The sequence below is a fragment of the Tetrao urogallus genome (assembly GCF_951394365.1).
Source record: "Tetrao urogallus genome assembly, chromosome: 9".
NCBI classification, from domain to species: Eukaryota; Metazoa; Chordata; class Aves; order Galliformes; family Phasianidae; genus Tetrao; species Tetrao urogallus.
This window is the reverse complement of record NC_136822.1, coordinates 9,942,065-9,956,728: the sequence shown is the minus strand read 5'-3', so window position 1 is coordinate 9,956,728 and position 14,664 is coordinate 9,942,065.

Genomic DNA, 14,664 nt, shown 5'->3' with positions numbered 1-14,664 from the left:
ACACATTTAACACCCAGGAATTCTCTCTGTAATAGCAACTGAGGATTTACAGTAGGAACACCAACTTTCATACTTTGGATGACTTCATTCAAATAGAATAAGTATTAACCAACAATTAATTCCCAATACTTGAGCATTCTTTCAACATGAAAACCATCACCTCACGTTTAAAAAAAAAAAAAAGGTTTTAGATAAATTAATTTTTAAGTACAATGCAGTATCATTGCTCATTAGTGGATAGCATTATGATCTAGTTCTGCAAAGTATGAAGCATTTGCACGGTAATCCTCAGTGGGACACATTCAAGTTGATGCCTAGCAGCAATAAGCACTGGTGCATGCTTCCACAGCTGCTACAGAAGTTTCCATCTCCTGACAAGCCCGTGACTTCGTAATACCCTCAAAGGGAATAAAGGACCTTAACTTAGCTCAGTGACAGCACACTCAGTATGAAGCTACTCTCTCCACCCAACTCCATAAAAAATGCAAATCCAAACTGAAAACACTTGCCCAAGGGCCGACAATAACACCCTATGACAAATGCTTGTTTCTTCTTATCTATATTATCTACAACAGAGTGATTCAGCCTTTTGTTAGCCAGTACAAGTCTGAACAGAAGTTGCACCCAATTATCTTAATGTGCAAGGTTACAACTGCATTAGTCTTTTTCCACTATGTGTGCATGCAATTAAACTTACTGTGTCACTCAGCATGGCAGAGCAGTGCATGGTACTGGGCTGGTGCACAGTGTGCTACAGATGGTGCTGTAATTCCAACTTCACGGGAGCTTTGTCTTTGCTTTTATTTTATAAACAATCATTGACAACAACATTAATATCCTTGTCAAAGCTGCCCAGTGAAGGAAAACAAGTTTCAAGAGGTTGAAGAAAGCTTTTAACATAGCAGCTCCGTTACCAGACCACTCAAGCAAATAACTTAAGAAAACATTTGTCACAACAGTGAGTGACTGTCTCAAAGTACAAAAGTAGAACATTCATTTGGGCCCTACCTGCAGCACAAGCATTTCTTTATCTCCACTTACACTGCTGTATAAGAGAACAAGGCAGTCAAGTACCACCCAACTGATTTCACCTCAGCTAAAGTTTCTGGTATATTTTTGTCTTCTTAAAGTAAACCCACACTGGCTTAGTTTTCCTTTCTGATGCTAAATAAAAAAGTTCTTAAACACATGCTATTTTAACTAAATCCTGCCTGCTTTAGCTATGTGAAGCTTCACCTTAATATTTTGTCATTGCCGAGTCTGCTCTTGTGAGTCACACAGGATATGGCCTTGAGTGTGGGTGGCGAGTTAAGTCTTCTTCCTTCGTGTCACTCTGTCTTATTTAAGTACTTGATTTAAAATCCCACTCATCCATTTTGCTCAGCTTACTGGCAGCACACACCAGCTGTACTAAAGCAACAAACAAATGAACACTCTGTACACGTGTTTTTGGAAGTGCAAATATCTTAAACAGAAATCTGATGAGGCATTTAAGAATGAAGAAACAGAGAATGAATTAAAAAAATGCAAACATTGAAATCTAAATTACTAAAGAAACATAAAGGGCTGAAGCTGCAGGGACACAGAAGGCAGTACTTTAACATGCAAAAACAAGATATCAAAGCCTAAGTGAAATATTTAGCCACCCAGATGCAAAAAACAACACTTCTGTCATACTGATCATGTTTTAAATTGCTTATTTTTACTGCAAGTTAAAATTTATCGAACAGTTTTTCAAAAAATGCAATACAGTTTATTTCTCTCGCCACCCATCATGATTACTAACTTAGATTTCCCATCACACTCCATTTCAGAAAACAGCAATCTTGGATTTCCAAAGACACTGGTTGTTTCAGTAACACTATAACAACATCAATGCTACAAAGAAGCAGATAAATAAAGCTAATATCTCAGCTTCAAAGAGACAGTCTTAAATACCCTATTACATAATTACCATGCAAATTAGCTGGTCAGTTAAATGGCAGAAGTGCAGCAATTACTGTTCTGGCATCCAGAAGAGACTCAGCTTGAGCAAGCAAAGGCAGTGCTCAGAATTTTTAGACATATCAGACGATTTCAGTATTGAACCAGGAAGCCACTGAACCCATGCTAACGAATCCCCTGCACGCAGGTATCACCACCCAGGCGATTCTGACAAGACAACGTCAAGTCTACAGAAGTACACATCTACTGGAACTATGGCCACCTGCTAATAAAATATATCCATTTACAGATAACATTTATCTGCACCCTGACAGCCTTCATATTACATTAAAACTCTCTGTAGCCTTTGCTTATATTAAATCATCTCTTGCTGTTTCAGGACACAGCAGGCATAAGCCCTGTTTTCTTGGAGGTTTCCAAGGGGGATCCTTGATGCTCTTCTAAGCCATAGCCAACATGCCTAGCATGAACTGCCAACATCCCTCTGTCCCTAGACTACCTTCTACTCCTCCTGGAAGGCTTTCTGAAGACAATACAATGGAGTCTAGAAACATTCCACATCCAACACTAATACTAACTACTGCTGGTATCATCGTGGTATTCCTTTGTGAGGAAGCATTCGCAGATGTGCAAAAGCCAGGGATAATTTGAGCAGCCCAATCTGCAATTCTCTTCTTTTTCTTAACTTTTGCCAAAGCTATCAGAAAAAAAAAAAAAAAAAAAAAAAAAGAAAGTGACCAGATGGTATGAAATCAGGCTCAATGGTTTCCCTCATCCCTGCAGGCAATTGGCAATTTCTTGTCTACCTCTTCATTTCAGATTCTATTTGCCCCATTCTCATGCTGCAGCTGCTTCCACAACCACAACAGACATTAGAAAAACTGACTCAAGAGCTTATTTTCTTTTGTTACTGTTCTTCTTATCTGGTATTGAAAACATATTTCCTCTGTCCCTGGTGCAAATACTATTCTCTTTCTGCATCATCCTTAGGTTTGTAGTTTCTAATAGCAGCCAAGCTACTGTAGTTACCAAATGCAGGCTGTGCAAAAGAATTACTGCTTTTATAACAATACATGCCAATAACTAATTATCATCGCAATTACAAGGTACTCAAATTCTTCTTTTCTCATCAGGCTTTGACTCAAGATAATATACAGTTTAATGCAAAGTTTAGTTTATCTAGGATTCCTAAAACCAACTTTTAAGCTCTTGTCTGATTAAAGTAGAAGTTTTGTCCTGCTTCAGTGAAAAACAAAGGTATAAGACAATAAAAAGGAACTTTATAATGAAAATAAGCATCAGATATTCTTATTCAGTAGGCAGAGAAAACCACATATTGTCAGGGAGGAAAAGAATCTAAAATGTATTGGAATCAAGGAAAAGACTTGTGTAAATAGCAAGCATTAGAATTAACTGCCATTGATAGACAGAATTTCAGCTTTATATGAACATATGAATACATTTGCATACATCTCTATTGTCTTTCCAATAATTTAAAACTCCTGTCCAACCTTTTTTCACATCTTACACTGAAAGATCTTTTTACTTACACAAAGCTTATTCTTGACCTTCAAATATAAAGCTGATTGCAGGCCAACTAAATTAATCATTTAACAGTGTGAAAGGGCAATTTATTTTAGGCATTTCAGTAGAAGCACATGAAACATTTTAATGTGGTCTTTTAATCTTGATGAGAAAATGAACAGTCAATCGGTAATATTCAGTGACTTCATTATTTTTATTTGCTAGAGTTTAAATCTGTGTAGGATACAGAAAGATAATTTGTCTTGTATAAGAAGAAAGAGTTACAGGAGAAAGGCGTGAATTATGCACAGTGCTATCTACAGTGAAAGAAGACTTAATTGTCCTCTTAGGGTAGAATGAGGGAATTTAATACACCTGCAGAACAATGGGCTATCAGCACCGGGCCTTAGAATACATATATCCATTCCTGTGCAGCAGAGAATGCTTGTATAATTTCAAAACAGGAGACAACAGAAAGAAAAGTGATTGGTTCTGTACGCATACACAGATGTGCATACATGTTAAAAAAACTGCTAAAGCACTAATTTTTCAAAGAAAGAGGCATTATATCATTTATCGGTACAGTCATTAACAGAGTAACATGAACTAGGAAGTGCTTTTCTGAACTTTTATTTTATTACCTAAAAATAAACTATACAAGCAAAATAGTTCTTTAAATAACATAAAGTCAGAGAGAATATTCATTACATCAAATGGTCTGAGGATGTGTCTTTTCTGCCTGAGTTTGTAAAAGTCGCTAGATTGGACACTTATGGTCATCAAAAGCATTTAATAATTACTGTAAATATATGTGAATTCAATTAATATAGAAATAAATAAAAAATAATTTCACTTAGCAGAATAATTTTTTGAGACTTAAATCAGGATGAAGAACAGTTTATTACAAAGCAGATATTTTTAGTTTGCAGCCAAAACTCCGGCTTCCTTTGGCTGCTGAGTGCACAGAGCAGCCATGCACATTCATCCATGCTATCACTTTCACCCTGTTTCCTTCACATACATCATTCAACACGATTCTCAGCCTGCCTGGGCTTTGTATCGCTGCAGTCAGCCATGATAAAAAACATCAGTGGAAAACTTACCTGTGCCAGAAGGACCACCTCTGAAAAAGCTGTTCTGAAACAATGCTATTGCACACTGAGCTCACAGAAACATTTTTACTGAAATGTTCTGGAAACCTTTGGGTGCTTGCAGTTTAGCTACACAAACAGTTTGGGCTGAATTTGCCCAAACAGATTGTCTCAGGCCATGAGTGACCTGTTCTGCTTTGGATGTTTTCCTACAAGTCTGACAGGTTTCACCTGCACTCAGCAAAAAACTGGAAGCATTTTATCCCCTCTGTGTTCTGGAACAGGGGCTTGAGATGTGCCTACTTCATACCCACAGGCCAAGCAACATCTGCTCATCCAACATTAACCCAGATGCAGTCTGATACATAAAACTCCTTAAAATTCCTGCTTCAGCATGCTGCGTCAAGGTTTCCTTGAGGCTGTACTCCTTCATTTCACCTGCAGTAAGCGTGCTGCAGTGCAGAACAGAGGATGGCAAGCAGAAACGCCCTCTGCCACTGCTCTGCACACCTGCCTCTCTAGCTTCAAAGGCTCCACGCTGAGCAGGGAGGCAATCCCCAGCCTGTGCAGTCTCACAACAGCCCACAGATCAACACTTCGCTTTTCCTCACATCAACTGCTTAATTACAGCAAACTGCTTTTAATGAGCACATCACCCTCAACAGAAATCTAAACTCTGTGAAACTGGGATACTGAAATAATACAGATCAACACCTCTGGCCCCACAGAGTTGTGTGCACATTAACAAGGATTTTCTGATGCTAACACTAATTGGTAACAGTATTTCTTCATGTTTATAAAATACAATCATTGAGAACATGCTAGTTTCTGTAAGAGTACAAGTAGCACAGAACAGGAAGGAAGCTGAATCTGTGTATTTGCAATGGAGTGCATCCTGAGCTCCCTACCATCTCCAGGTCATGAAAAAAAATATAGACATGCACAACTTTGCTTCTAAGCAAACAAGGAGTTTTTGTTTGGTACTTAGAAATAATGAGTGTGTCAGTATTGACAGGAAATTAAAAAAAAAAAAAAAAGATTTTCCATAGGTCCTTTGAAAAGAGACAATACTTCTCTTTTTCAGATACAGAAATAGACTGCCTTCCAAAACAAGACATCCTCTCACCTGAAGCAAAATCACAGTTCTGAGAAGATACAGGAACTGCACTTCACATTTTATTTTATTAATGTGCCCAGATTAGGAATTCTCAGCTGTCTTCATGTCCTATGTAATACAAATACATCAGCTTTTCAATAAATTAGAATAGAGAGAATCAGAGTACAGTATCTAACAAAACACTCAACAGCTGTGTCATAATAAACAACAAATGAAGGGACATCAAAATAAATCCCACACAATCTCTGACATGGTTAAACTGAAAGAACTCTGATCCCCACTAAAGGTTGGGCACAGTGACTCTGCTGAAGTGGCATCTGAGATTTATTAGACATAACCTTTGTCTTGGTGAAAGTTCATTAACTTCGGCAGGCACACAGTATCCAGGTTTTGCTAGGACAAGAAAATGTACATGTGGAAAATGAAAGCACTAGGGGAATTTGAATGCACTCAAACCATAAATCTCAGTCACCTTTTGTGTCATCTAAGCTTCTCTCATGCTCAGTTTCAAATATTTTTACATTTGCTTCATTCCTCAACAACATAAATATTTGATTAAGAAACAGTTACAGAAGATATAAGGACTTCCTATTTCACATAAACATAGCAACTAGTATCCACTAGTAAGGTACTGCTTTCACTAAGAATATTTTTAGGTCTTATAAAATAAGCTTATGTTCTCAAGAAAATAAATTAAAATAAACAAGAACAGAATTGCTAGAATTTGCAAAAGAAAAGGATAGCTCTATTGTGCCCTTAAGACATTTGATTCTTCTATTCCAGACAGAAATATGGACACTGAGCTAGAGATATGCAAGGTCTTCGTGGTTTACCAGATACAAAACTGTGCCCCTGGTGTACAGCTTCAAGCTCTGAAACACCCTATCTGAGCCTCACAGTTGGTCTAAAGATCAGTTACTGCCACACACACTTAGGGAACGTCTTCCAGAGGATCACAGTGCACCTGATCAGGTATCACCCACAACATAAGTACCAGAGTTACTAAGGACAAGTTGTTCAGGCTTGGGAATACCAGCAACTACAACTGCTATCAGCTGAATTTGCCGATTTTCAGAACCTCTGACAATCACATAATAAATAAATCTCAAACTACTGGGAAAAAAAAAAAGTGTTTAGGCTACTTATTTCTAGTGATCTTCCCCTTCTTTCCCCCACAAGACAAAAGGAATCAGCTCTTATTTACTGCTGCTACTGATATGCCATTTTTAGTGAAAACACAAATGTATCTCAAGGCTTCAGTTATACACAGTTCATTATATACATGGAAAAACCACAGAGACATTCAATATTGCATTTTAAAATAGATATTAGGATTTTCAGATAAGACACTCTTGCACCCATTAATAAGATCTGCATGCCACAACTACAAAAAGGGACAGGGAAGAATGGGCAAAAATTGCGTCTAGGAAACTGGGACTAGGGAAATCCCTCAGCAAATAGGAGCTTATGTAAAAGAGCATCCTCTTGTTAAGGAGTCACGGGAAAACAGCCAATTCTGTCCACTGTAACTCAAAATAACATTGGCAGAAGTGGAGCTACCCCCCATTTAGCTCATCTTTTTACCCAAGAGTATGAAGGTTTGCTTTTTTAAAATACAAATTAAACATTTAAAGGTGCTGTTTATAAAGCCAAAAACTTGTTTTTGTATTTTACAGGTGGCAACGGCTGTATTTAAAGTAATCCATGACTGCAGAGCTAGCTTCAAGTTAATTAGCAGGGCAGTAACAGTTTGCATGTGGGTCAAAGAAGATTAAGGTGACTTGGTGGAAGAAACTGCCTCACTATCAGCACCACTATTAAACTGTTTACAGAGCATAACTACAGTCATATTTACACTGGTTCAGGGAAGCATTAGACTGATTCCTGAACAGAAAACACGTACATCTCTTAGAAGAAGTTCAACCAATTTAATATATCACTGCAGTTCATATAACTTTCACTGTTATCTCCTGTGACATCATCCACCACATAGATAGATCATTGGACTGTCTCCAAAAGCTACTTTATTACTGAAACCTGTGTCCCACGCTGACTGTTCACCTGGATAGCAGCACGCAGACATGCCAGGCCCCAGTCACTACACCTCTCCATCTCCCCCTGCACCTCATCCCTGCACTCACTGTCTTCCACCATGTGAACATCTCTGCATGGACAGCACTTCTCAGAGCACGCACCCAGTAATCCACCAGGCAAATGCACATCTCCTGAAGGCCAGAATTGGCAAAGATCATACTTCCTAATTAGGAGATTAACAAAATGACACAGCATGTGGTAAGAACGTCTGCAATCCTCTGCTAACCAGGGAGAACAGGGGCTGTGCTGAGAACTCAGAAAGTACACCCAACAGAAGGGAGAAAAAAAAAAGCTGCAGTACTTATCAGAGAGGCAAAAATGACCCTTGGAGAGGGAAACTGGTACCTCAGGTGGTGCCACCAGAGCAAGAAAACACGGTAGGCTGAGCAAGCAACACAGTCCCACAGCACTGGGTGCAAATCCACACACTGACCAGCGTGGACACTTTGACAAGATGCATCAAAGTAGCACAATAGCTTTTCCATGCAAATGCATGTTATATGCAAAGTACCTATCATCAACACAGAGAAAATTTGGCAAAAAATAGGAAACAGTTTATGACTAAGTTCATTTGATTGCCATTCACAGCTTTGATAAACAGACATACATTTTAAAAATCCAAATTTGATTTAACTGTTACAATTCCCTGAAGAAAACCTCACTGAAATAAAAATGGAAAGGCCATGCTAACGAAGCAAGATAATTCAGGCACTCCATCCTGAAGGTATTCTTTTGTGCTTAGGCTGACATTACGTATCAAGTTTACAACAGCAAAAGGAAGAGAGTTAAAACACACACCCATTAGTGATACTTAATCTCTTCTTTTCTGGCTAGGTTTACACACAGCTTTTGCTAACATGGGACTAAAATTATCAATAAAAACAGCAGTATTTTGTAGAAAATTTCTGCATAAATACTCTGCAATACACATCTTGTCTAGGAAACAAAAGCTGAAATTCTTACTGAAATAATTATATCAGTAAGACCTTTGCCTATGCAGGCAGCCCAACCTGCGCTCAGAACTCACCATGTATTGACAAGAGGCTCATTCCATGGAAATGAGTGGAGTACTGAAGAACTCCGTCAAAATATGAGAACTGATAATAATCTGGAAGTTACTGAATCAGTCTTGTGGTCTCCCTTTAAATTACCATTAAAGCATTACCCTTCTGAAAGGGATAGTACTGCTAAAGGCAAATCAGTCGCAACTTCAGCACGATGGCCAGCATTTATAGTAAGGAAGTAACGGTAGTCAGAAACATTGAAATGTAACAATTAGCAGTTTTTCTGTTCTAGGTACCAGTGTCTAGCACAGCAATTGTCACCCTCAGTTTCGCAGGCAAATTCCTTTTACTAATATTATACTCCAGTTTCCTACAATACACACCTCAGTTTGTCAGAGTTTGATGGGTTTTGCATTCCAATAGCTACAGTCAATGTGTACTCACCTTCAGCTGTTTAATCTTGTAATATTTCACGATGTCTCTTACAAGGCTGCCAGTGTTCCCAAGCCTCTGCCTCTTCAAGACTTGGTGCTGTTTAAGAGGTGAAATAAAAGATACTTGTTGTAATTTAGCAATTTCTTCTTCTCCACTAATCATAACTTAAAGCAACACATCTTTTTCTCAGATCAGCTGGAATATTATGGATCATTTTTCTCTTCTCTGAGTGTTAAAATAACATTGAGTTAGCACCTAACTTATAAGGCAAAATTATGAACAAATCTACCAATGAACAAACAGCCCAAGAGGCAGAAGGAGAAACGCAGCTGCAGCACCCTATAGAAAGCCAACGAATTTATCTATCAGCATGTGCCCTGCCAGACTCTGCAGCAGAACCCTTCAGCTGCTACAAATACCAGAAACCCAGAAGAGAGATGCTGGCTAACTCTCACTAATGAACTTAGTCTTAAGGTCACCCCAGAAGTTAATCATGTGAAGATCATTAACAGTAACAACAAATGCATATTCATTCTCCTCAGCAATTCCATCTCCATCCTGATATGTTTTAGATGCCAGTTAATTGCAGTCACTAAACAGCACCAAACTGTTCTGTGTTTCTAGAGCATTTTAAGTTTTCATTAATTGTCAGAGGGCAAAACAGCTCTCTATTACCTGCTAATCCCTTGTTCAACTCTACATGGTTCAAAAGATTATTAGAAGATTAGACTGATCAGCTACTATACCACAACCACGCCAGGATTTTCTGTCATGGAAAATTCATAGGTTATTTTTGCTTTTCCTTCTTCATTGGCCAAGCTGGAGAGAAAAGGAGGGCCTTCCACAGAACGTGGTAAGAGCAACCAGCAGCCACTTAAAGCCTCCCAGTTGCTGCAGACAACAGGGATGTGTAAGTGCTGCCCATCTGTGAGCTCTTACAGAGCTCTGCTGCTGAAGTGCAGGGGATAAAAGGAGCAAAGCAGTAAATGGGAGTGACCAGAACTGAACAGAGTTTTGTCTTAGCTTCTAAACTAGAAGAGTATCCAAAGCACACAAAGTTTGTTCACTCTTACTGTTGCTCTTAATTAGGACAGAAGAAAATGTGCAATGGGCATTTCAAATAACATTTGGAAGAGAAAAAGAAAGATATTTCTCTGCAAAGCACATGTAACTAAACTGTTCAGAACCAAAGCCATAAGATCATATGGTTAGAAGAGATCTGATTTAAGAATAAAAAATAATTTCTGATGCTCAGGCAAGAACTTTTTTCCTTGGGATTAGACAAATTCTCCAATTGTTTTTTAATAGTTTGGGCTGGCAATAAGCAAACACTCCCAAGCACCTACCTGTAACCCAAGTTGAATAAACTTAACTACAAGATACATCTGTATTCCAAAACAATTGCTTGACATTTTTTATAAGACACCTATCCACTTCTGAGGATTAAGAGTGCTTTTCCAACCTGGCCAGTTTTGCTAGGATGGGTATTTGAGAAAGGAAAAAGTTGGTATTGGTAGGATAACGCTTTTCCTCTGAGCTTTCCTCTAAACCTTTTTTCTAGGGCTTTCCTCTTGGTATTTGGTTTGTATTTCTGTAATACAGAAGAAAGTTTGCTTCTGACTTGGAAATCCCATAGGGTATCATGTAGGAGCCTACATTAACCCAAGGCTGACAAGGCAACAGGCTCCATGGGAATCCGACAGGAACAAGAAAAATTCTAACACCTTCTCCATCCCAGTTTAATGTAGGACACAAATAATAGACAGATAAAAGCCTTTGCAAACCTTTAAGCATGCACCATTTACCTCATACAGCAGAATACAAAATTAACACCCATCTATGTATTCATAATTAGGTGGTTAGGCATTTTAAATTACATCCAGCAGTAACAACTGAATGCTGCACTGTTTTCCAAAACTGTCAGAAAATGCTTCAGTCTTTTCAAACAGTGATTGATGCTTTCCAAGTAAAATATTTAGTATTTCTTTTATTGCAACACTTTTGTTAGTGCATGGAAAGCAAATTTCTACACCTTCAGAAACAAAAATAGTAGCTAAAACTTAATTGTGATCAGCTCTCAGATGCATTGTCTCGTGACCAGTTCTTTTACAAAACACATCTCTAGAATAAAGCTTTCAAGATATAAATTTTTTTAACCCATATTTTAGCTAAATAAGCAAATACTCAGGATTTTAAATTAGCTGTAAGTCTGCACTGAGCAGCTTCTCCTCCCCTTGACCCTCACAAAAGCTGTACAAGCCTATCATGTTGTTCACTGACACATTGCGCAGCATGAGCTCGTGACAATAACTTTTTTTTTTTTTAAGCTCTCCCAAATTAATACTGCAACATTAAATGGCAATCTATCCTTAAATCCTATTTTTAAATTGCTAAACATGGCACAGAAATATTTACTTTTATTACTTCTCATTCACATACTGAGGGAGAAGCCTTCCAGCTGGAAGCCTCTCAGTACCACTCTTAGTAACACCTGACCAAGCATTTCTGGGGGAGCACAGACTACAGCAGCACCCAACTGCTCGTGCAACATATGCTTAGTTTGTTGGGAAAGGATTAGTTGATGGGGATTAATCCTCCTCAGTTTAAGTGCCTTGATCTTAATTTACTTAGTAAACACAAGACAACTAAAAAAATACACTGAGCAGAAACGTTACTGATCCATCAGTATTATTTGGTGATAAAAAGAGTAAGAGCATGACACACATGCAAAAAGATGAATGCAAATTTGTTGTTCACGTCAAATCTCGTTTAGCCCAAAATCTGCTTCCCTCTGAGAACAAGATGCAAGCATTAACTCTATACCGATAATTTTTAACAGTACGTTCTGAAACGTATGAAGGATTATTAACAAAATGAAAAGATGAATACATTTTCAGCAAATAAAATTGGATTATACTGGATCCAGCACTTTCTTTTTTGCTACTATCTATTGTTATTAACAACATATCTCCAAGGGAACCCCATAAGTGGTTGATAATCCCTTCTCCACCAAAAGCATGCATGTACAAGCACACAATCTGCTTTATGCATTATTTATTTTCTGAAGCTGAGCAATACCAGCCTCATTGATGAGCTGCTGTGAGGTACTGCCTTAATTCTTCTCAGAAACCTCTGTTACCAGCAGTAGTTAAGCACACACGTCCAAAACCACCCAGAAATTCATCTAATTTACGTCTAGAAGAAATGAAACAAATAATGAGGTACGTAACGAGGTCCTAATTGACATTTAGTATGAATCAAAGCTGGAGTCATGTAATTAGCCATTTTATCACAAATGCAATCCACTGGATAACAGAGAAGTCACCCTTGCCATTTAATATTGCATCCGTTCTTTAAATGCAAAGCTGCAGTGATGATTAAATACTCTTTAATAAGTGATAGGACATGACTGCAATGCAGAACTGGTTTTACCAGTAACCTAGAACCCTTGATCCTATTCAACTTGGTCTGACTAACCATAGCTTGTTGGGTTTCTTGTTTATACCCTTTGCATACCACATTGCAACCATCAGTCAACTGTTCGTTCACTGAATATCATGGACTATTTTCAGCCTTGGCATGGCATCCAACACAAAATACCTTCAAAAGTAATTTTCAGATGAGAGGTACTGCTTAGCTATAGCAGCTGGAGTCACTTAGCTAAGTATCGGTTCCAGCACTACATTTACCATCAATTATTTCCTTATTGTCCAGCACAGCACATTAGAGCCTTCTGCAGTAATAATCCTATTTGCTGGGATCAGATCCTTTTACTCACCATACTCTGTTCTACATTTGTTAAATCCATTTATGAAGACCTACTGATTTTTTAGAGTTTCCTTGGGAAAATTATCACAGAAATAAAGCATTCCACACATTTTGGTGTATGCTATGAAAATATTTTAGTTAACTGCAGTAAAACAGGACGCAACTAAATATTACACATTTTAAATTTACATGAAGCATTGAATGTAAGGGTAACTGGTACCACCTTTTTGGTTTACATGTTTCCGTATTACATGCTGCCAAATTCTTGTCCATTCTGTTGACCCAATCTCCACAGAGCAGCAAAAACTCTAAGTACTACATTATTCAGCAAGACACATAAGCCTCTCCAAAAGGAACAGTGTTCCAAGATACACAGGCATCAGTTATTTGACTTTAAAAATAATAAAGACAGTTCAAGTAAAGAAGGGCGACTCCCCTTCCCCCATCCTCTATTTTGTTCGTTTCTGTACTAAGATATGGAAAAGTAATTGCTGAAAGTTGACCAAAGCCATCCACGGTACTGCTGAGTGTCAGTCTTCTCATACAAATTTAGTTTAAATTACACTTTAAGTTACTGCACTGCAGTTGCCTCCTAACATGTTTAATACAGATTTTTGCACATTGAAGTACTTTTAAGCATTATTACAGCTACGTATTTAAAGAATTTAATTCGCACAGACAGTTAAACTATGGAAAAAAAAACTCCCAAGAAATTATTACAGCAGTTACATTCTCTCATTCTGGGTTTTGTTGTTGTGGTTTGTTTGTTTTTTTAAATGGTGTTTAAGATTCTGCAAATTTTGCCCTCCAGAAGCGAATTCCAAACATCTTGCTTTCATTCAACAACTATCAGATCCTAAAGTCTCAATGTTCTAACACTGGTACAGAAATAAACGCATCCCCATGAGTTTCCTTACAGTTTCTATCTTGTAGTAGTGGTGGTGTTTGCATACAATGGAAAAGCTCAGTCATTGCTGCTTTGTTATATGACAGATTACCAAAGAATATATCATCTAACATATTCTCTCCAAATTACACCAGTGTTTAATTTTGCTACACTAACAGTCTTAATTACATAAGGACATTTATGCACACCACAGGAAATGCTTGCAGGACTAGGATCTGTCCTGCCGTGTCTTTAGCAGCATTTGCTATTGTAATTCTTTTTTAAAATAAAAGTTGTCACAGTAATATTGAGGCCTGGATATACTTCTAACCTGTGCCTCTTCACTCTAGACAAGTTGATTGTCCAGCACAGGCACATACTACAAGCAGAGCTTTCCAGAATACTCATTATCATAGTGTGCAGAAACAATATGAACAATATGTTCAAAGGTCAGCCATCCACTCTGACAACCATCTCCATGACTATATATGGAAATCTGCCTTCAAGTAATCATACAGTCAGGTGCAATTACAGCAGCCACACATGTGATAAGCCATAAGCACACTTTGATATTGCACGAAACCACTCAGCCCAGCTCAAGAGGAACTCAGCGCACAGCTTGCCACGTTTCCCTTGACCATCAAGCACAGCCTGGGTAGTGGTCAAGTTTCACAATTCATGTAGGCAGCATTAAATATGTGTAGGTGTTTAAAAGTCTTAATATAATCACTTATATCTGCCTGCAAGAGACAGTTGAGATTTAAATGCAATCCCCAACAAGAGAAACATCATGTACATCCA